General features: G+C 46.0%; 1 protein-coding gene, 1 long non-coding RNA gene and 1 pseudogene across 4 annotated transcripts in view; 2 read left to right on the top strand and 1 right to left on the bottom strand.

The window, feature by feature from the left end:
* The window catches only part of LOC146775817 (FH1/FH2 domain-containing protein 1-like), a 2,636,482-nt gene that overhangs the window by 118,425 nt on the left and 2,494,050 nt on the right, over positions 1 to 24,007 (top strand). The gene's annotated exons all lie outside the window — the stretch shown is intronic.
* The window catches only part of LOC146775824 (uncharacterized), a 61,200-nt gene that overhangs the window by 3,990 nt on the left and 33,203 nt on the right, over positions 1 to 24,007 (bottom strand). The gene's annotated exons all lie outside the window — the stretch shown is intronic.
* Positions 19,144 to 23,398, top strand: LOC146775825 (keratin, type I cytoskeletal 17 pseudogene; annotated as a pseudogene).

Raw genomic sequence — 24,007 nt, 5'->3', positions numbered from 1 at the left:
AGGAATGCTTAAAAAAGACATTGGAGGAAAGGAAAACACTTTCCTTTCCTCCAATGCCTTTTTTTAAACATTCCCTCCACCACCCACGTTACCCGTAACAACAAAAACATCCTGCATTTTTATCTGCAGTAGGGGGGATCGCCCATAAGGGGGTCTTCTGGGTATAAGCACGGTTACACCCTGCCCTCCGAGTAGCAGGTTAGTTAATAAAACTAACTCGTCGGGGACAGGGGTGCCCGGTGTCCATTGTCACTCCTTCCCAGGGAGGCACTTATCTGTTCGTGTTGCTCCAACCGCAACTTCCCGCCAAGGCCGCTCTGCAGCGTGTCATTGTCCCAACATACAGCTGGAGGCGAAGGCTGCGGCAGGATGGAGAGGAGAAGACTAGGTACTACACCAGTCACATGAGGCACACAGCAATAAAGATGTATGTCGTATTATTCCATGCCCGGTGACCTTGATCTAGGTCACGATTCCTGCGTGGCATGAGAAGTATTTGGCCGTTTAATGCGTTTCAAGAAATCATCTACTTGCTGCGGAGTAGTAAAAAAGTCTTGTTTGCCTTGGTGCGTTACACGTAGTCGGGCCAGGTATATTACTGCGTAATCTATTTGTGCCTGGTGACGTTTTTGCTTGGCCAGGATGAATTTCAGGCGCTCCTCCTGGACGGTGGCCGTGAAGTCAGGGTAGAGGGTGAAAGCGTTCCCCCTCAAACATGAGGCGGCACTTTTCCCACACCATCCTGAGTGCCACATCGCAGTAGTTAAGCAGCCTCGCGATGATGGGGCGAGGGGCGCTGCCTGGTGGTAGCCTAGGGCCCACGGAGCGATGTGCCCTTTCAACTATGAATTGTGAGGATAAGGAGTCGATACCAATTGTTTCGCGCAGCAGTCTCTCTATAAATTCTTCCATCGGCCTGTGTTGGTACTTTCTGGGATGCCAATAACGCGGATATTATTTTGTCTGCTGCGCGCTTCAAGGTCTTCATTCTTGGCAGCAATGACTCTAAGTAGTTTGTCCATCTGCGTCATTTGATTTTGCATTTTCGATGTGTTATCCTCTGTATCGGAGATTCGGCGTTTGGCCTCTTTGATGTGCTCGTCCTGTTTATCCAGCTTATGGACAATGGCGTCCATACAAGTATTCATTGTGTCGATTTTGCATTCTATGGAGGCGAGGCTTTGTCTCATCTCTAGCAGAAGTCCTTTCATGTCTTCCTCTTGCAGTTGTCGTCCTTTGTGGTTGGTCTTCACCAGTGAGATCTGAATCCTCTTGTTGTGATCGGGTACCCTTTTTGGTCTCAAATGGCAGCCAAGTCTGCCTTGCATCCGTCTAACCCCATTCTGCTGATCCCACTCTACTGTATCAGCCACTATTCTGGAGTCCACAATCCTCTATCCCCGCACACCCAGTAATAAAGAAGAATGGTGCCACATAGGATTCTCAAAGAGGGGTGTCTCGGTATGCTGTTAACGACTGTGCCCACAGTGCTTTCAAACCCTGCAACAACAGGCCACTAGAACGCAGAGAAAGTCAACAGTGCCAGCGGACCACCTTCACTTTGTGTTAATGAAAGTCAAGCAATTCAGCGTACATCAATTCATGGCCACAGCAATGGGCAGTTCCTCTTCCACAGCGCTCACCCCTCTACAGGCTGTGGGTAGCTCGCAATCTAGGGAGTGGTCCTGCAGCAAAATTTCCAGTCTTGTGTGTCCCCAGCATACAAGAAGGGTAAAGATGAGCTGTAAGTGCAATGTCTGTAAGGTGGCCTGGGAACACGCCGGTTGGATCCCACGAGCAACTATGAGGCCGCGCTCATGTGGCCCACTCAGCTATGCTGTCGCCTCCCGCAGGTGCGAGCTAGGTAGATCAACAGGACGCTCTAGGCACCGCAGGGCAACAATCCGTCTCGGATTGGGGCGCGGGGCTCGCCAGCTTTAATGGAACAAATACATTTCACTAGTGCATAGTAGATTTGCCGCCGCAAGGCCGAGGCATGTCCACTGAGCCAGCGCGGTTCCGACACAACACACTGGCCCTGAACTCACCAGTAAGGTCTGTGTTAGCCGATCGGGAAGCTCCAACCGTTTCTAACGGGTTAATGCTGTGCAGGCACCTCGAGCAGCAAAGAGGACGCACTCTAATGTCACTTCAACGCACAGTAGTGGCAGGTAACGCGCTGTGCCTCGTGGCCGCCAGGTGGGTGGTGCAGCAGGGGCCGGAGGGGCTTTCCCGGCCACCAGCCTGGGAGTGTGCAGGAGGCATCAGGCACTTGCGGTGGGGGTTGGGTCAATCCGCAATTACGACCGTCTCACGGTAACATTGCGGTTCTCCAACAAAACAGGCACACAGCCTAGTGACCACGTGGGCGCCACGGTGCTCCCGTATTGCACCTTGGCCGCTCCGGATCCAGGCACGTCCGGCAGCATCTCCGGCGTAACTTCAGAGGAGCTTCTGTAGCAGATACCAGCGGGCAGGAGGCTCTGCGGCAGCACCTCTAGGTCACCAGATCTTGCACTTCACGCTGGTGCGATAGATCACATCTAAAGACCTCCTGGGCAGGATAATTGGACGGATTAATGGCCTGAGCTGCAGGAACCATCTTGCTCATGTGCGACCTAGCGCCCCAAACTTTAACTTTCTTACAAATTATCTACCTTAAATATTCTCAAACCACCAACATAACCAAGCAAGCCACCACATAATATTACACATTACCAGCAAAACAGTCAATTGAAGGAAGTTTATAGACTCTGATGAAGTGTATTAATTAGAAAATAGTGTTTGTGTGTTTGAGTTAGCATACTAAGGCTGCAAAACTAATTTACTTGGTCTCTGTCCGTTTGCATTGATTAAGAAAACTTGTTTTTTAAAGTTTCACAGCAAAGTTTCCTAAGTGCATGTTAAGACTTCTGTGTATTTCCATTTCATATAATAGTTAAAATGGGATTTATTTCAATGGGGTATTTTTCTTGTACTGACTAAAATGTATTCAATAATGTGCATTCAGATTAAGGCATCTCAGAAATATTGCAATAATCAAGACTGTTGCAGCCTGCAGCCACAACTGCATTCCTATTCATTCATTATTCATTGATCTTTATTTCGACTTCGTGAAGTCATAAAAGGAATACAACACAAATAAGACCAAAACAGACACAATGATTAATATTTTAGAAAATAGAAAAATTACATCATCTACAAAAATATTAACTAGGAATAAGAACTTCGTGTAATACAAATGAAGTTTCATTTAGTCAAAAAGGTTCTTCTAATATTCCACACAGCAGCTAAATACTTGGTAACAGCAAATACAGTTAGAGGCGATACATCTGATTTCAGCAATCGATAGGCATCCAAATGATGCCTAAAACCCCAATTTCTGCAAATGGGGAATAATCCACTTTTTCCTGGATTTCGCATAGGATGGACGGAAGAACAGTAGATGTGTTTCATTCTCCAGCTCATCAGTACAAGCCGGATAGTTTTTGGGAGTAGGTGGGTGCCAACTACTAGTGAGGGCTCTAATTGGCAATGCATTATGTCTCCATTGGAGAAATAGTTTCCTGAGACCAATAGGGTTAATGTCATACAGGACTGTCTCCAACTTATAAAAGTCCTTCGTTGTTAAGAAAGTAGTAGACATTAGCCCAAGTGTATCATTTGCTAAAGAAGCAATCAAATTACGGTCATAGTACAGAGTGACCAAGTCTTTGCGGGATATCGTACTGCAGGCCTCTTGTGGATTTGTCCACAGGGCCGCTAGACCCATACCAAATAATTCATTCTTTATATATATTAACCATTGAATTTTTCGCAAAGCTGTATGCTGGTAAAGTTCCAAAAATTCACTCCGGTAACACGAAAGTTCGGGGGTTACCCAGAGTCGCCTCCAGAAAGTTAGGGGCTTTACACCTAATTCCTCCTTTATTGATCTTAATCCTAGATCAAGCCTAAGGGGGAGAAGTGGTGAGCTCGATGGTAGAGCAGCCAAGTTCCGTAGGAACTTATTTTCTGTAGTAACAATTTCAGGGGCACATTTATTGCCCCACAATTCGCCACCATATGTTACTGCTCCACGCGCCTGCATTTTGTAAATTTCAAGTGGCGAACCAATGGGATGTGTCAAAGATTTATTCCATAAATTTATGATATCCCCCGCCTTTTGTGTTAATTTTAAATTTGATTTTATCTGGTAATGAGACCATGTCATGTTTTCATTCAAAGTCAGTCCCAGGTACTCGAAGGTGTGAACTCTCTCCAGGGTGATGCCATGAACAACCGGATTGGGGCGGGTTGTCGGGGGGGGGTTAAAGATCATATATTTTGTTTTAGCTGTGTTGATCTCTAGCCCCCGATCAGCACAGAAAGAGACAAAACCATCCAGGACTCGTTGGACACCCATAGGAGTCTTGGCAAGTAGCAGGGTGTCGTCAGCAAACCTAATAGCTGAGATTCCTGTACCTGCGAGTCTTGGAGCGTCTCTATTTGGCACCTGGTTCAGATGGGAGATAAGTCCATTTACATAGAGGCAAAACAGGGTCGGTGCCAAGACGCAACCCTGCCTTACCCCCCTTTCAACAGAAAAACTAGATGATAAGCCTCCTTCACTCCCACATCTGACCTTTGCAAAATTATTAGTATGGAGACGCACTATAATCTGCAAGAGAGGTGCCGGGATACCCAAGTCTCGCAACACAGACCAAAGTTTCGTTTCATTCCTATTCATTAAAATGGCTAATTGTATAATCAGCTTGGCTCCGTGATATCCCTATTGACCCTTTAGGAGGCCTTCAGAGAGGTATTCCGGGGCGTCTGCATTGCAAAACCTTCTGGGATCCTCAGGTCAATATGTGGGCAACTCACTGCCGTGGAATGGTCCCTAGAGCTAGACTACTACACCACTAAGCACACCACTACAATGGCTGCTATCCACATGAAACGTTCCAACCACAAGGGGGGAGGCCCTACATTTAACCAAATATTTAAGCCAGGAGGCAACCGCACGCCTATATGGACAGGGTGAGCGCCTTGGCAGGACGTTAGCTGGTATACTGCACAAACCCTGTGTCTGTGCCTACTTGGCAGAGCTCCTGGACGAGTGACAGTCTGCTCCTGATGGGCTACTCCCAAAGCATGACCTGCTTCTACTCCAAGCTCTCAGGCAATGTCTGTGCCTGGTACAGCGGAGCTAACCATATACCTAGACGTTTGTATTTGGACCTCCCTTTTTCTGTGGAAGAGGTCATAGTCATACAGAGCCTGCCTGGTGGCAAGGTGCCGTGACTAGATGGCCTACCACCTCTTTCTAGGAAGGTACACAGACCTGCCGCCGCCACCCCCCCCCCCCCCTTCCTCCAGGCTCTTCCGCCGTCACTACATGAGGCAGGTATAGTCCCAATTCTGAAATTCGACTAACAGGCGGATCTTTGTGACTCGCACCGGTCGCTCTCCATGATGAATAGCGACAACAAAATATTTGCAAAACTTCTCACAAACAACCTCGACTCTTGCTGCATAACATCGTACGCCTGGACAAATACAGGTTTGTGCCGGGTAGAGCCACTTCCCATAGTCTCCACACAATGTTTGCCCTCATGCGCTGTGTTGACCCTCCACTTGCCGCCACATACTATAGGATGCCATGATGACATTTGACTTGCTGGAGTGACCTACCTATTCCATCTGCTCTTACGGCTCGGCCTCTGTCCACGTTTTATCCACCTCCTATAATCCTCCCCTATGGCCCATCTGCGTCTTCACAGAGGGCGATTACCTTACTGCTGGTGAACTTGATGAGAGTATATTCTCCATGGACTACATACGCATGTGGAAATTCATTGAAGTAAAATTCGATCATTGATACCAAGATATTATTAAGCCCTGAGGAAGTTCGGAAAAATAATTTTCCTCAACAAAACGCGTTGGCTGGACGTTTTTTATGGTACAAAACAATAGCAGGTACAGGAATTGCAGAGCACAGGACCTCACTTTACTGAAACGTGGAAAGAGGTGCAGGATTTGAGGTCCGCTGTTGGTTCCTTGGATAAAATTCAACTTTGTCCTGCAAAATTTTAGGGACAAGCTTGTATAAAGCTCTATGTGAGTAGTACAGTAGTTTGAACTTATCTCTTTGGCGCATAGGCAGCCAATGTAGCACCTCCAGGCACTCTGATGCCAAACTGTATTTATTCTTGTTGCAAACCAGCCTGGCTGCTGCATTTTGGGTTACCTGCAATCGAGAGATTAAGTAGTCAGCCATACCAACATATAGCACATTCCCATAGTCCCATAGTCTACTAGTAATTAAGGCCTGGACAATGGTTTTTCCCCAGTTGGCTGGGATCCATATAAAAAGTCTCCTTAATAGTTTTGGCATGGCAAAGCATTTGAGGCACAGTACTTCAACACATCTTTTATATTGGCTAATTTGAGGCCTACGCACATAGCTTATGAATATTAGTAACCGTTCATTGTGCTCGCCATCCATACTTCCCTGTAAACTTTGTTGTTCATCAGTTGACCTAGTGAACTGTGTCACTTGGGTACTTTTAATTTCCTTGTGAAAATCTGACTTTCCTATGAAGGTGTGGTTCAGCCGAAACGTGCATAGAATGACGTATATTTCAAGGATGATGGGTATTTCACGCCACTGATGTTATAACCACACAGAGTATCAGACGATAGAAATATATCACAAAGTTAAAGAAAGATAAGATTGTAATCAAATAAGTAAAAGTTTAGTACAATGAAATGTATTGGTGCCAGAATGGTGTAAAACAAAAGTTGTATTATTTTTCATTTTGGGTCCAGTGCATCAACTGTGGAAGATTTATTTACACTTGTTGTTGATATCATAAGGGTGTGAGGTATGATTGCAAGTGTGACTGTTGTGTTTGTCAGGATGAAAAAGCACGTCTAGCTTTCTTGGAGTAGAAAAAAATTGATTGCAATGAAGATTACTGAACAAATGGTATGTTTTTAATGAACTTTTTTATAAATATGGATTGTTAATAATCTTTCACTTCACCCTATACATATTTTTACTTGAGCCCTATAGTGTAGATAGGAAACGAGTCTGTTAATTTGCCAGTTGCCTGGGTTGTTATACATTACTGTTATTATCCCTGCCCTTATACTAGTCCTCATTTATTCTAGCCATCCAGGGCTGTCGCCGAACAGACAACAAACAACCACTTTTTGCTCATTGTTTTAAGTCCTTGTACAGAATGTTCTAAGGCCTGATAATGAGCCTAAAAAGAAGTGTAAGCAAGCAATTGTGTATAAAGTCATCGTCTAAAAATATGTCCATTTTAAATGTGAGCATGCAAAATGGAAGTGTGTGTACCCAGGGCCTACATAACCACACAACATCACCAGGCTGTACTAACACCCCTTGCCCTTAGGGGAAGAGTAAACAAATAATCGCAAACTCCTGCATGGAGCGTGTGAGACTTTGTTGGCAAACAATAAACAACCAAAATCAACTATTTCATTTTGTTATACTTGCCAGTGAATAAAAGTTCCTATAAAAATAGGGTGTGATCAGAACCTTTTAAACAAATCAAGAAATGTAAGAGGTCTGTAATTTGGACTGCTTATTATGAGCCAGCTTTCGTGAAAACAAGCACAACAGGTTAAAATAGCAACATTGTGTATGCAGACTTATATATTAAAGCTGCATCCATAGCTTGGTGCAGGTCATCCATCACAAGACTGCATTAACTCAATTCTTCCCTAGAGGGAGCTTCAAAAGGCTGCAGTAAGGAAGCTGTACAAGGCTGTAGAAAGGAAGCTGTACAAGATTGCAGTAACAACATTCGCTCATAGAGGGAGTATAATTAAGGCTGCATTAACACCAGTCAACCCTAGGGGTAGCTTACCACGCAGCACTAACACCACAGTAATAGCATACTCCCAAGTGGAGCGCATGAACATTCCTGTCACCAAAACATAATCATCAGTTCATTGTGTTGTACATACCTGTGAAAGTTCTTATAATTAGTAAGGTGTGATCACAAACTTAAAAAAAAGATATCAAATGTATTGAAGTCTGTAATTTGGACTCCTTATTATGAACAAGCGTTGGCAAATAATTTATCCTATGGAAACCGAGCACAACTGGTTAAAAAAGCAAAAGTGTATATTCAAATTTATATACTATAACCACACCCCCTTAGCTTGGTACACATCATTTGAAGCAGTTGGTTCTGACGTGACCTGGACTTCTATTAACCCTTTCGGTGTTCCGTCATGAGCACCAGTGCTCCGGTGCTCATGACGGAACCATTCCGTCATTTGCACAGGCGCACTATATCCCTCTGCTGCAAACAGCATAGGGATTTTCTTATTTTTTGTTGGGCCCGAGAGTTGGGGAAGAACTTCCCCAACCTCCCGAGGCCTGTTTTTCCCCCCATTATGTAATGACGATCATGCACTAACGTCATTACATTGAAAACTGAAACTGTTTCAGTGCTCATGGGGCCATATCAGCCCCCTTGAGCACTGAAACACTTGGTAGAGGCATCATTGGAAAGGGGATAATCTAGACACTCGACAGTCGGGGAAATCCAGCATGTGGTGACTTGTGTGGCTCTCACCAAGTTCTGTTACCAAGAATCCCTTGCAAACCTCAGTTTGTTTTAAAAAAAAAAATAATTTCTGTGATGGAATGTTCTGGAATCTGCGTGCATCCACAAAATTCCACCTACCCCGCATTCCCCAAAGCCTCCCGATAAAAATGGTACCTCACTTGTGTGGGTAAGCCTAGTGCCCGCGACCGGAAACGAGCCAAAACGCAACGTGAGCACACCACATTTTTACTGTGAAAACCGACCTATTTTTGCAAAGTGCTTTGCTGTAGATTTGAACCCTAGCTATGCTGGCATATAGGGAAGCCTAGCAAACCTATAACTTTTTGAAAACTAGACAACCAGTAGAATCCAGGAGCGGGGTGACTTGTGTGGCTCTCACTAAGTTCTGTTACCCAGAATCCCTTGCAAACCTCAGACTGTCCAAAAAACACATTTTCCTCACATTTCTGTGATGGAAAGTTCTGGAATCTGCGTGGATCCACAAAATTTCACCCACCCTGCATTCCCAAAAATCTTCTGATAAAAACGGTACGTCACTGTGTGGGTAGGCCTAGTGTCTGTAACAGGAAACGGGCCAAAACACAACATGGACACACCATATTTTACTGTGAAAACTGACCCTTTTTTTTCAAAGTGCCTAGCTGTGGATTTTGAACCCCTAGCTCTGCTGGTACCTAGAGAAACCTAGCAAACCTTTGCATTTTTTAAAACTAGACACCCCGGGGAATCCAGGAGGGGTTTTTTTCCAGCTAATTTAAGGTTTGCAGGGTGATTCTGGGTAGGAAAATGTTGGGGGGGGGCAGAGGGGGGTATACACAAGCCATACCTCCTTGAACTCCCCCAGGTGTTTAGTCTTCAAAGATGTCTGGGTTTGGTAGGCTCCCCTAGATGGCTGGCGAGTGCAGGGCGAAAAACTCAGGTGAGCCTCTTTGCAAAACTAGGTTGTTTTGTGATAGGTAATTTTGATGTCTCCACAATAAAAATGTGGTGTGTCCAAAATATGTTTTGGGCCCTTCCCTGCCGCGGGCATTAGGCCTACCCACACAATTGAGGTACGATTTTTATTGGAAGACTTTAAAGAATGCAGGGTGGGTGGGTGGAAGTTTGTGGATCCATGCATGATCCAGAACTTTCCATCACAGAAATGTGAGGAAAATGTTTTTTTCTTTTTTTGGACACATTTTGAGATTTGCAAGGGATTCTGGGTAACAGAACCTGGTGAGAGCCACACAAGTCACCCCCTTCTTGATTCCCCTGGGTGTCTATGTATAAGTTTGCTACGTTTCCCTATGTCCTGGCAGAGCTAGGTTTCAAAATCCACAGCTAGACACTTAGAAAAAAGGGGTCAGTTTTCACTGTAAAAAATGTGGTGTGTCCACGTTGCGTTTTGGCTAGTTTCCTGTTGCGGGTACTAGGCTTACACACACAAGTGAGATATCATTTTTATCGGGAGTCTTAGGGTATTTAGAATTATGAGCAACTGTTATTACCTATTACCTTTATATGCATTTCTGCCTTCCAAATGTAAGACAATGTGTTAAAAAGTATTTTTGAAATATGTCCTATAATTCACATGCTAGTATGGGTACCCACAATTTCAGGGATGTGCAAATATATACTGCTTCTAAACTCTATATTTTGTTCCCATTTCGGAAATACATAGGTGTCCTTGATACCTATTTTTCACTCTTTATATTTTACCAAATGAATTGCTATATACCCAGTACACAATGAAAAACCAATGCAAGACGCAGCTCAGATATTGGCTCTGGGTTCCTCGGGTTCTTGGTGAACCTGCAAGTCCTATTTATCCCTACAACCAGAAGCGTCCAGCGGATGTAACTGTATATTATTTTCAAACATCTGTCATACTTAAAAGTTACAGGTGAAAACGTTGCCACAAATGGCTATTTTTTAAAACTCATTTTCAATTCTTCTTATTTGTAACTGTTAGTTTCTATTAAAAAACCTTGAAGGATCTACACAAATGACCCCTTGCTGAATTCGGAATTTTGTCTACTTTTCAGAAAGGTATAGCTTTCCAGGATCCATTATTGCTTTCACACCCATTTCGACCACTAACTGGAAGGAGGTTGAACGCACAAAAAGTAGGAAAATAGGCTATGTCCCAGTAAAACTCCAAAACTGTGTAAAAATGTTTTGGCTTTCTGACAAGTCTATCTGGCCCTGGAAGCTGTGAAGATAGTGAGTAAAACACCACAAAACGTTTGTTGATACGATTTGCAGGGGAAAAAATACTCTTTTTTTTTTTTTTTTTTTTTTTTTTTCTGCAGCACTTTTTCCCCCATTTTTACGCCCCCCAAAAACATTTAAGCTGTATTTTGGCTACTTTCTAGGTCCCCTCCAGAGGAATCCATAGACCCTGAGTACCTTTGAAATCCCCATTATGTTGGAAGAAAAGGATGCAAATTTGGCGTGGATACCGTATGTGGACAAAAAAATTACAGGAGTTTAAGCGTAAACTAACCCAAACAGCCAAAAAGACCTTAGCACAGGGGGGGAAAGGCCTAGCAGCGAAGGGGTTAACAAGTGGTTTTGCATTTGTCTTGGAGGGGGCAGCTGGTAAGGACTTGTGGAACTGCAGCTTCATGAAAAGATTTCAATGCATTTCCATTACACTTTTGAGGGACACCTAGTGACAAGTAGTGGAACTGCAGCATTGATGTAAGAATTTCAATGCTATTGCATTTGAATTTTAGAGGGGCTCCTAATGAAGACTTGCGGGGCTGCAGCTTAGTTAAAGGATTTCAATGCTTTCGCATTTGACTTGTGAAGGACACCTAGTAACAACTTGTAGAACTTCACGAAGACTATCAATGATTTCGCATTTGAATTGCAGCTTTATTTAAGAAGTACACTACTTTTGCATTTGACTTGTGAGAGACACCAAGTAACGACTTGTGAAATTGAACCGCCATGAAAGATTATAAATGCTTTTGCTTTCAACTTGTGAGGGACACTTAGTAATGACTTGTGGATCTGCGCCTTTATGAAAGACTATCAAAGCTTTCTTAGAGTATCAAAAGTAGATATGTCAATTTTTATTTTCAAAACATATTTTATTGGCATTTAATAAAATGCTTCTGGGGGCATCCACGTGCCATGGACACTGGGATTTCCAGACGCATATTAAAGTACATGGCTCGTTTCCAAGCTCCGATACTGGGCGGTGTTTCAGCCTCCCACATTGTCGATGTCCCGTTTAGCCACTGTGAGCCCTAGAAACAACAGGTGTTTTAGATATTCCCCCCGATTTACTCCGTACAGTGTAATATTGTAAACTTTGGACATCTTGGGAGGTCCCAAACCAACACCATCCCCAGGCATCCCAACACTCCTGACCAGAAGCGTTTTAGTACCATACATGACCATGTGGTGTGAAGGAAGGAGCCCTCCTCTCATTTACAGCGGAGGCACTGAGGGGAGGTAATCAGTCCTGCTCTCTATAGCTTGAGCCTGGTGTAGTATGTTCTGTTAAGGTATTTTAACTGTATAAGTCTAAGGCGTACGGAAATGGACACCTCTGGGTGATTGTAGGGCTTCTGTCCTGTACTCTTCGTCCAAGAGTCCTAGATCTGTTTCCCATTTACTCCGTAGTAAATTAATGGTGCTAGGATTATTTGTGGTTAAGGTTTGATACATTTTGGTGATCCTGTGGTCTACTATGTTGCCCATGAATAGTTTGCCTTCCAATGGATTAAATTCCGGGATCTTGGATGGGTCATGTATATATGGGTGGATAGCGTGACGGAGCTGAAGGTATTTATAAAATTTGCTATGGTGTAGCACGTATTCACCCTGTAGGTCTTGGAATGACTTGAGAACCACCCCTCGTAATAGATCTCCAACCGAGGAGATCCAGATTCGGTCCAATTGCCCAAAGCCTTGTAGATCTGCCATCTGTGGAAATAGACGATTGTGCCATAATGGGGTCTCCCTGGTGATTCGCCCCCACCACCCCATTCACCGAAGGGATTGTCGTCAACCTATGAACACTACTCTTGTGGGCGGTAGTGTCGTTGGGGGTCGATCTATAGGTACAAGTAGGAATATTGGGAAAGATCACCCAATATCCATTTCTCCACCTAGTAAACTGGGTCTGACCTGGAGCCATACCACCACTCGTTCAGCACCTGTAGGTGGGCAGTAGCGTGGTATGATCGGATGTCTGCTGCAGCAATTTCACCACAATATGTATATTGAAAACAGGTGCCGAGTGCTACCCTAGCCGTACTATCTGTCCAAGGGAATTGACCCAAGATCGCCTAGATATGTTTGAACCAGCATTGTGGGATTGAGTAGGGGTGAGTGTAGTTGATTCAAGAGGTGCAGGAGGGATACCATTTTGAAGTTAGCTAATTACCATACAGCGATAATGGGAGACTGTACCACGCCTTGACCTCTGCGTTTACCCGCTATGTAAGGGTACCGATGTTTCGGTCCCAAGAGAGATTGCGCACCCACCAGAAATATGCTGAGGAATTTGAACCAGTTTGTTGCCACATTTACCTCTTGAATCGAGCTCCCATGCCCTAAGGAGCCCCGACTCAGCCACCTAAGGGATTTTTGTTTATTTATACATAGCCCGGAGGTCCCCCCGAAGATGCGCATAATCTGGAGAATCCTTGGTCCGGACCTATGCAGGTCTGTAAAAAAGACGTCGTCCACATAAAGTGCAATACGATCTGATATCTCGGGTGTCCATTCAAATCCGCGCATTACCGTGTCCCGTCGGACCCAGGCCACTAACAGCTCGATAACTAAAGCAAAAAGAAGAGAAGAGAGAGAGCAACCATGCCGAGTGCTTCGGCCGATTGGAAACTGCTGGGATGCTCTCCAGGCGACCCTTACAGAGGCCGTAAGATCCTTGTAGAGAAGCTGTATAAGGGCTATAAATTTGGGGCCCATATTTAAACATTTTAACAGAATGAACATATATTGCCAGCTGACCTAGTTGAATGCTTTGTCAATATCTGCTAATAATAGTCATGCCGGTCGACTGAGCCGGTCGACTGCGTATATCGCATTATGGACACGCCGCATATTATGTCTGGTTCCCCGCTTTGGCATAAAACTGGCCTGGTCCGTGTGAACTAATTCTGGCATGAGCGGCATTAGTCTGTTCTCCAATATTTTGCCCAAGATTTTTGCCTCTATATTGAGAAGTGATATCGGCCTATATGACTAAAGTAATTCAGGTGGGCAACCAGGTTTTGGAAAGACTACAATCTCGGCGTGCTTCCAGTCTGGGGGCAGTTGTCGATACTCCAGGGCTTGAGACAGAGTGGCCAGATAGTGGGGACCTAGTATAGTGATAAATGATTTAAAGCATTCGCACGGGAACCCGTTGGGTCCAGGGACCTTACCGGGAGTCATATCCTGCACAGTTAAATCCTCTATTATAATGGCCATTCCAGGGAAGCCTGGTTAGATTGTGATATAACTCTTGGAGGGATATCCCTAAAGGAGTCTTCTATTTGGGAAATGGTGAAATTTTCTCGCTTCGTATATAGGGTTTGGGAATATGTGACAAAACATTGCGCAATTTTAGATGGATCTGTAAGAGTGGCCCCGGTGTTAGATTTAATCACAGGGATCTGAATCGGTTTCAAAGAATATTGGCATAGTCTATGAAGGTGTTTACTCAATTTATCCCCCCATTGATTAATCTTGATCTGTGTGGCCCTCCATATAGCTTTAGCCTCGCTCAGTAGTTCTGCACTATACTGCTGTTGTAACAAGATCAACTGTTGACGGGGCCCAGCCACTTTCCTGATTTGGCTATCAGGGTCTAATATTTGAGCTTCCATTTGTATCAGTTTTTGCTTTTAGCTGAGTTTCTCTGTGGCCCAATAACTTGTATCAAAACCGTGGATGGTGGGTGTCATAGCCTCCCATACTATAGTAGCCGAAGAGGCTGATCCTTCGTTAAGTGAAAAGTATTCCTGGACCCCTCCGTGTATGCATACTTTGTACTCTGGGTTATGGAGGTGGCATGTGGAAAGGCGCCAGCGAAATAGGGGGTCTCTTGGAGCCTAGTGAAAATGTTGCTTGCACAGGGGAGTGATCTGAGAGGCCGCGGGGCAAAATATTGCTTCTGACATTCAGAGGGTGTGTTCCCGAGTGATGAAAAGATAGTGTAGCCTTGAGAAGGAGTTGTGGGTTGTTGAGAAGTGGGTATACCCCGCCAATGTCAGGTGCATTGTTCTCCATATATCCGACCAACCCAACAGCCCTACTATAGGATCCAAACTTGAAACCCTGGGAACATCTGGCACGGAGTGGTGTCACCATCTATTTTGTTTTGGGCAGTGAGTGTAATTCCAATCCCGCCAGCCCCTTAGTTATGGACGTCCACAGACCAACTATACACTCCACGAACATGTGTGAGAGGGAGGGTGGTACATATACACTGCCCAGCACAACAAATTCAGCCCCGATTTGCCCGTAGATGAAATTGTATCTGCCCTGTGTATCCGCCCATGTCCAAATATCTGTGCATGGAACTAGTTTATGAATCAGAATAGCAGTGCTACAGGACGCTCTGACGAAACCTGCATGGAAAGTATGTATGTATACATATCTGGCTATACATGGCGTCTTGGAGCCCAGTAAGTGAGTTTCTTATAAAAATAATATATCTGCGTCCAAGCGCTTTGCTTGTTTTAGCCCTGTCCCTGTTTGATTTTATCAAACATGCCTCGGACGTTCCAGGTTATTATGTTGAGATGATCAGTCGATCTTGGGTCACACGAGGATGCCATATCTACAGAGGGTTATGTTTACGTTAGGTCTGTATGTGAGGGTGTGTCTGCGGTGATGCATGTAGTGCACCCAGAACAAATTAAGTAACAAAACTCCTGTCCCGTCCCCCTCCCCTCCCCCAATATCTCAGGGAACAGTGAAGTATCTGTCGCGGCTGATCAACCGCGTCTGCCCCAACAGGGAGCGAACCCGTGGTTCCTCCAATGTATCCCAAAACTTAGCATTAGGGCTAATGTCTCAAAAAGCCCAAGTTTGTCAGTTCAGGTGCGGTAGCCCCATTTCGTGCCGGCATTTGTTTTACCTTATTTCTTAGGTGGAATAGGATCACCTCCAATTGTGTAATAGGAATGTAATATAGCTAAATGTTCCTCCAATGCACTCTCCAGGGCAATGAAGCGTCCATGCGGGTCGCACGCTACCCGCATCACCACCAGGGGAAAGAGCTTGCAATAGGATGGTGACTTCCCTCGCCCCCTAGAATACCCAGTGCAGAAGATTCTATTGTAACCTTTAAGTGCTAATAAGGGGCAGCGCTCCCCAAGGAGGTGGGTCTCCTGCTGTAGTAGAACCTCAAGACGCTGTCGCTGAGCCTAGGTGAAAAATGCTGCTTGCATCACCCGAACCAGTAGGCCGTTGATATTCCAGGACAAGATCCGAAAGGTCGTGTGTGTGAGAAGGGGAGGCAAGTAGCCTGTCAACAAGGGCCGCTGGGTCCAGCTTGTCAAAGAGGGTTGCACTAGTGGTTTTTTGCGGGAGATTGCCACTCCAGAACTACGTGTAGGAGTCAAATAGGCATGCGTGCCGCTACCTAATCAGGAAAGAAAAGGATTCACAAATTTAATGATCAAGACCCCACACCCCCACTCCTCCCCACAAGTAATTTCTAGAAGTATCTGTCACCCTATAGGAAGAACATTTGGGGAAAACTGGGAAACGTAACCTCGTGGTCATCGTAGACTAGGTAAGAGACCAGAGGGATAGAGAGAAAAAGGGAGGGAAACCCCATCATTACAGGAGAAATTGTTAAATCCAAACAAAACATGACCTGAGCTGCCATCATCCTAGCAAATGTGAGGCCCCTGAATTGAAACTAGCCCAGAAGATGAAGTAATAAGCAGGTGAAACATCATAAAGAAGCAGCGAACAAGCCTGCAGTATGAACCAGGAGTAGTATGGCTATTAGAGTTCAGCTATGTCCAGTTGTAGAGCAGCGAGGAGTATTCAGACAATGGATGTCAACCTTGGATAGATGGTAGGACAATGGGACAAGTCAGTGTCCTGTTGAGAGTAGCCGGAGTAGGGAGGGCATCAAGTTGGCCATCAGTCCCTCCTTCACCATCTTCTCCTTCAGAAGCAGGGTTCAATGCCTCTTTGGAAGGAGACTGAGACCACTCTCTGGGACACTCCATGGGTGAGAGCAACCAATCTGGTTTATGGACCGGGTGTGGCGTCAACATGGCTTTTCCAGGGTATTGGGTGCCCTCCGGTGTTGTGAAGGGTCGGAAGTGGTCCACAGAACGGGCATTCTTCTGCCTACCACTGCCAAGCGGAGTCCAGAGTCTCAAAGAAATTAGATTTGTTGAGGTGGATGACAGGGAGCCGTGTGGGGAATAGCAAGCGGTACTGAAGCCCCATTGCCCGCAGCTTTTGTTTCACTTCTGCATAAGAGCACCTGCGTTGCTGTACCTCGCGTTTGTAGTCTGGGAAAAGATGGACTTTGTCGTCTCTGTACCAAAGGTAAGGATGCTGCCGTGCCTCACTGATACGGCGTCCCTGTTTTGGTAGTTGAGAATGAAGCTATTATGGGCTGTAGTGAGGCAGTGGCTTGGAGGTCAGGGCCAGGTGTGCTCTTTCAATAGCGAACCATGAGGACAGACAGTCGTCTGGCATCCTGGACTTGATCAGTGTGCCACGTATTCTACTATCCACTGCAGGTTGGCCCCCTCCGCTCATTCTGGGACTCCCATCAGGCAGATGTTGTTGCGCAGAGAGCGGTTCTCCGCATCTTTGCAGCGCCTGTGAAGTTCTGCCATTCGAGTGAGCAGGGTAGAGACCTGGCTTTTAAGGGTCAAGATGTCTTCTTCGGCTGAGGAAATCTGGGACTCTGCCTCCGTGACTCGAGGCGTCGCGGAGATCTTGACGCAGCAGCACAATGTCCGTTATCACTTCACCAATCTGGGTCTCTAAAACCGCCTGCAAAGTCTGGATGGCCAGCAGTATCACTGTGAGAACAGTGACAGAGGAGGCAGACTTGTCACCATCCAGAGGTCCCGCAGCCTCACCAGATGAGCCAGTCTTATACTGGTCCATTTTCATCTGAGTGTGCGCAGTGTGACCTCTTCTATCCTTCCCTATCGTGGGAGGGCAGCAGAGGCAAGTTGAGGAGCACAGTAGGGGAATGACCGGCCTCGGACAGGTAATGGCTGAGGTGGGCCACAAGGCACTGGCAAGGTGTTCGGCAAGAGTGGAGGAGGTGTCAATGGGGGAAGCACCGCTTGATCAGGAGTGATGAACAGTATCTATAGGGTGCAAGTAGAGGTCCCACCTTTTGTGAGGAGTGAGGGTTTCTAGCTAAAGACGGCCTCCAGTGTCCCAGAACTCCACCCCCGAAGGACAGGGGGAAGCGGATCCAACCAGGGTCCTCCAGTGGGCCCAGCCAAGCTTTCATAGCACGCAGTGCAGGTCGTGCAGCAGGGCCTTGTGCTTCATAGAGTACAGGCATCTTCAGGGCGAGGGTCACAGTCCCAACTCAGACAATCTGCTACAGTGAGTCTGGGGGTGGGGTAAGTGATGTGGTCAGAGAGGTTGCCGCCGCGGTGTCCGCTTCAAAACCCCTGCAGCCCAAGCAAAGCTAAGCCTCCCCTGGATCCACTGATGGCAGTAGGGATCCTGGCAGGGGGCCGGGTCAGGAGTCTATGCTGGAACGCGGGGGCAGTACTGCGGCAGTCTCCGGGTCCACGCAGAAGGCCATACAACAACATCCAGGCCAGAGTGCTGGGTCGAAGACGCAAGGCCTCCAGCAGGGAGGTCCCTCTCACTCTCTGAATGCGCAATCAGGCAGTGGCACAGCGTGTCCCTTAACGCTCAGGGCTGTTCACTCCTGGGTTGTAGTCAAGGTGCAAGTGCAGATCGGCCATTGGGCCCCTCCTATCTCAGGCACCTCCTCCAGGCCACAACTTGAGCCGGCACACCAACCTCCTCAGCGGGTCCTCCCGGGTTGCGCCGAGGCGTAGGTCTAGGGGATTCTGCAGGCCGTGAGGTCCTGCCCCTCGCTGCAGTGAAGGGGTGGTGTGCCCTACCGGCCCCAGACTCCACCTAGGTACTGTACCACAATGGCCGGGTAGGCGGGCTGACACTCGTGAGCAAGGCCGTGGGCGAGTAACTCCCCAGCTTTCTTAGTAGATGGCAAGCAGGCGGCGGCACAGCGAGGCCTTCATCTCACGGCTTTTGCCAGACACGGCGTATAGCTGCGTCTGCAGCAGTCTAGGATGTGTTGTTGGACTCCGTCACCTCTCTGTACATGACATTCGTCCCGGGCCTCCTCCGGCATTGGTCGCTGCCAGAGATGCTGGCCGCAACAACGGGAGTCCCCCTGGGGCGCACAGGGCAAGTTATGTGAGCCTGTGTGCCGCAGTGACTCGCTCCACACGGAGATGAGGGCCCACCTCAGGCCTCACGGCACCACCAGCAGTCAAGACCCACCGGGGGGGCCACAGGAAGCAGGAGGAGTGACAGGCCCCACAGTATGGCAGGAGGCGATGCGATGGCTGCCACGGGCTCAGGTAAGTGGCAGATTAAGGGATTAGCGGTGGAGCAGCGCTAAAGTGCGCCCGCCATGTTGGCCTGCTGGCCACGCCTCCTCCATATCAAATTTAGCACACATTGGTTACAATCTTTACGTACATCACAAGACTTGGGACCTTTTATAACCTAACGATTCAATATTTCCTTGACTCTTTTGCACGCCACACCACAGTCCAATTTTAACACTAGGATTTACCCACGTCTTTGAGACAACAAAGAAGCCTAACCACATCTTCATCAAACATCTCCAATCAGGATTAAGTACCCAATTAAAATCATTTGGAGGTAGTTTTGTGTTTTACTAACATATCTAATGATGGCCTAGCATGGATGATATGTAGATAAAATGAGCTCAGTTTAAAGATAATTCCTACCAATGTTTTAGCAGTGCACATTACCTGATTCATTTTTTATAGCCTTAAGCAATATATTGAGTTCATATTTTTCAAACCATGCAAAAAATGTATTACTTATTACTTTTTGAGCCGGCCTGTTACTGTGCATCATTGAAAAATTCTGTCAGTGTCAATCCAGCAAGCAACATTTGGACTTTTCAGAGTGACAGTCCAAAACTACCCACAAGTAGTCAGCCATGGAGTTTTGGCTGCGCTACCCTAATAGAATACAAATGCCTTCCATGACTGAGAACATAGCAAGGTTCACTTTGAAGCATAGGCCCTCCAAGGTATTAAAATTAAGTGTGCCGTAAACAGTTCGGGCCGGTGTCCCATATAGTGCAGTCAGGGCTATGTTTTAGTTATATGCCTTCCACCAAACCGTGCTCTGCCTGCGTCTACCAATATAGCTTTCTGGTCAACATCTTTGTAAAAAGTACATCAAAATATTTAAATTACTCTCCTGCTTTCAAGTGCACACTGCCTGTGTGCCACCATAATCATTTTAGCTCCAAAAGTCAGTTCCTGGGTCGTAGCCACACTAATTATTAAACAGTTTATTTGATTGATTTATGGAAAATGTTTAACTGATGCACCAATCCCTTTGGCGTGCTACCCAGTATAACCAAATCATCAACATACATATGTACGTGTTGGTATTTGTCCAGAAGTTTTGGAGGGAAGGCTTAAAGTGCAGAAACCAGTGTGAGATCTACCAGAATAAAGAAAATTATGCAGTAACGATTACAGAGGCGGTAAGAAGAAAAACCAAAAGGGTTTATTATTCAAATACAACATAGGGAGCTGCCCACCAGTACATGCATGCACACTTGGCTTCGCACAGCCACGCCAAACCCAGCTGTCCCCTTTCTAAAATTCAAGCATTCCATGTTAAACTTGGCAACTGTTATGCAAGATAAGGGGACCCCCTCTAGTCAAAAACTTTTGAGGTCAGAGAGAAGAGGGGAAAACAACAATACAATCTGAGAACGCTCCCTAATAACATATATTTCTTTTATCTAACTGAAAATGAATTCAACATGGACTGAGGTAGAACTAAACAAAAACAAATTCTAAAAACAATCGTTTTTATAAATATTCACATTATTTATTTATTTTTGTTTTATCAAAAATATTTTTGTATTTTCTTTTACATATTTTTACATATAAAATCAATGTAATAAACATATACACACAGTGTTGCATAATAATGACATGACATTTTCATGTGTAAACATCTTTACATCATAAACCCCCGGGTAAAGAGACAAAAAGAGAACATTCATACAAACTACCTCACATACATTCCTCATCAAATACACTCATACCACATTCATAAATGCATATATCTGGAAAATGGGAGACAGAGTTGTTTTAAATCTCCACGACCATTTAAAGCAACTGCATATAGCAGGATCTGAACAGCATCGACGTGTTTCAGTGGCTCGAAGAATGGATAACACCACCTTCCTCAGGACCGTAGTCGGATATCAGACCAATATTGGTACACCCAGGGAACACTGCCAATACTACTCCACAAGAAATTGTATATTTTATTTTTGCGACTTTCTGAATACTTTTGCCACACTCTAAATATCTCTTATGCGCTGTGCATTGAGTGGGACATATATGCAAGTATATTGTCGGCAAAGTCGTGAGCCCTTATAGGGTCAGTTCATTAGGGTCTATGCGTCCTACTGCACCACTCCATTACGACAACATCTCAGATTTGATGTATGTTAAGTTGTGTTGGTCTCAGTCCAACAATGCTTAATTTAGCAGCACAAAGTCCTAACGGGCTCAACGGGGGGGACGGCCAAACAGCGTGTCAAGAAGAGAACTTGGCACTTGTAACATTCCATCACCAGTAAGGATGAAGATAAATGTGCCGAATACAACACATCTTCCCTTCTCAACAAAATACCTCCTCACCCCATCTCAATTTGAAAGTCAGCAACAACACAATACATTCACCCTGCACAGCAAAACCACCTACTACATGCAAACAACATCTTCAATTCAGCACTACACAGCAGAACAACTAAAGGAACATTCAAGTCAGAAACCTGATTGGTTTGGCGGCCTTATGTGAACTCCTGCGCAGAGGAGGAACACTTTTCACCCCTCCATGGCAAGTACCAGCAAACTCACCACCAGAAGTCTCCAAGGAGAGACACTGTGTCAGCTAGATCAGCTATACTGTCCCTCACCTTCACCACACTTGAGAGGTTCCAACAATGACCCCAGCAACTCTGACAGCATTTCCACAAATTTTTCTCAATTTTTACCGGATTACCAAACTTGTGCCTCTCTTTTTGTACATGAATAGTAGATTTGACTTGCACTAAGTCCCATACTTAAACTTCCAATTTTTTCACACCTTTCTTCAGATCATAGCAGCTTTTCTGCTTGAGCAATGCTCACATTCTTTTTGACCAATCACATCCAGTTCTCAGCGTCTGACTGAGTGAAACTTTGGTTGAAGAATAAGTAGTAGTCCTATAAAACCACAGCATGCCTCACAGATTTAACAACCTGGTTCCCACTCTTTGCCCATTTAATACATTCCCCAACAACCCAGTTAATTCTCTCAAGCAGACCTTTGCTCTAGGTATGATACGAGATCCTGAGATGCTTAATACCATATGATTGAAGGAAACTCTGAAATTCCCTACTACCAAATTGGATACTATTGTTAGAAATGACAATTTCTGGAAACCCTTTCCTCCAGAAAATCTCTCTAAGGAACACCACCTCAGCATTTCCACTCGGCTCCTTTACAAATTTGAGCTCTGGCCACTTGGAACAGTAGTCCATCAATACCAAGGCCCCGGGCCCTCCCGCAACTACAGCCACTACTACAAGACCATCGAAGACCTGCGAAACAAGATCCACGCTGCCACCACGGACAATGCCAAGACACTGCTGCAGATCGACAATGCCAAGCTGGCAGCTGATGACTTCAGGAGCAAGTACGAGAGTCAGCTGGCCCTTTGCAACAGTGTGGAGGCCGACATCAATGGCCTACGCCGGGTCCTGAATGAGTTGACTCTTGCCAGGTCAGACCTGGAAATCCAAATCGAAAGCCTGAATGAGGAACTGGCCTATCTCAAGAACCATGAGGAGGAGATGAACGCCATGCGTGGCCAAGTCGGTGGGCAGGTCAACGTGGAAATGGATGCGGCAATAGATGCAGACCTGGGAAAGATCCTGTCTGACATTAGAGCCCAATACGAAGATCTGGCGGAAAAGAACCGCAGAGATGCCGAGGCCTGGTTCTTCAGCAAGACGGAGGAACTTAATCGTGAAGTTGCCACCCACAGTCAACAGATCCAGTCCAGCAAGAGCCTGATCACAGACTTAAGTCGCACCCTCCAGGGGTTGGAGATAGAGCTGCAGACACAGCTAAGCTTGAAATCGGCAGCTAAGCTTAAAATCTGCCCTGGAAGGCACCCTTGCGGAGACCGAGGGCAGGTACTGCATGCAACTCAACCAGATCCAGGCCATGGTATCCAATGTTGAAGCGCAGCTAGCCGAACTCTGAAATGACATGGAAAGGCAAAGCCAAGAGTACAAGATCCTCATGGATGTGAAGACGCGCCTGGAAATGGAGATCGTCCACCTACCGCCGCCTGCTGGAGGGAGAGGATGCCCAGCTCTCGTCCAGGGCTACCAAAGATGTGCTCCAAACCACCCGACAAGTCCGCACAATCATTGGAGACCGTGGATGGGAAGGATGTCGCATCCCACGAGAAAGTCCACAAATCTGCCTTCTGAGGGAAACATGAAGAGATCTTGAAGGACTCAAGCTGGCAAACCCTGGGCACATCACTGGACGAAGACCACAGTTGTCCTTTACAGAGCCATCCCAAACCTTGCGGCTTGTCCAGCTACACCAGAGATCCTCTAAAATGGGTCCTTCCCATAGAGTTGCTTCCATCTTCTTCTTTCTTGTCTGTCTAGAGATGGGTGAGCCAAACACTGCATAATGCAGCCTGCTGTTTAATCATTTTTGGCTTATTGGCCATTGAAGTGAAGAGAATGAAGAGCTGGCATGAGTCAAACACTACAGTTCATCTTGTGCTTCTGAACGTCAGGCTGGACCCATCACCAGGCAACTGCTATCCATCTTCCATAGGTCTCCACCGCCTCATCTGCCTCTGTCATGCACAATCCAGGTTGCTACTTACATGTAGCAATCTGACTATACTCAGAGTATTTGATGAGTGATGCGATCATCGGTGATCTGCACCGGAGCTGCTGAAAGACTCATTAGTCGCTGCCTCTACCCCCAACCTCCCTTAACTATGTCACCTGGACTCTACATCTTATGGATTTCCACCCTGGGACCCATTTTTCAAACCATCTCATACTAGATGCCGAGATGACTCTGCGTGGTGTTTGTTTATTGGCATTGGCCCTAGTATC

Source organism: Triturus cristatus, chromosome 12 (genome assembly GCF_964204655.1).
Source record: "Triturus cristatus chromosome 12, aTriCri1.1, whole genome shotgun sequence".
NCBI lineage: Eukaryota > Metazoa > Chordata > Amphibia > Caudata > Salamandridae > Triturus > Triturus cristatus.
Note: the sequence above shows the minus strand (reverse complement) of the source record. Positions and strands in the feature narration are given on the sequence as shown.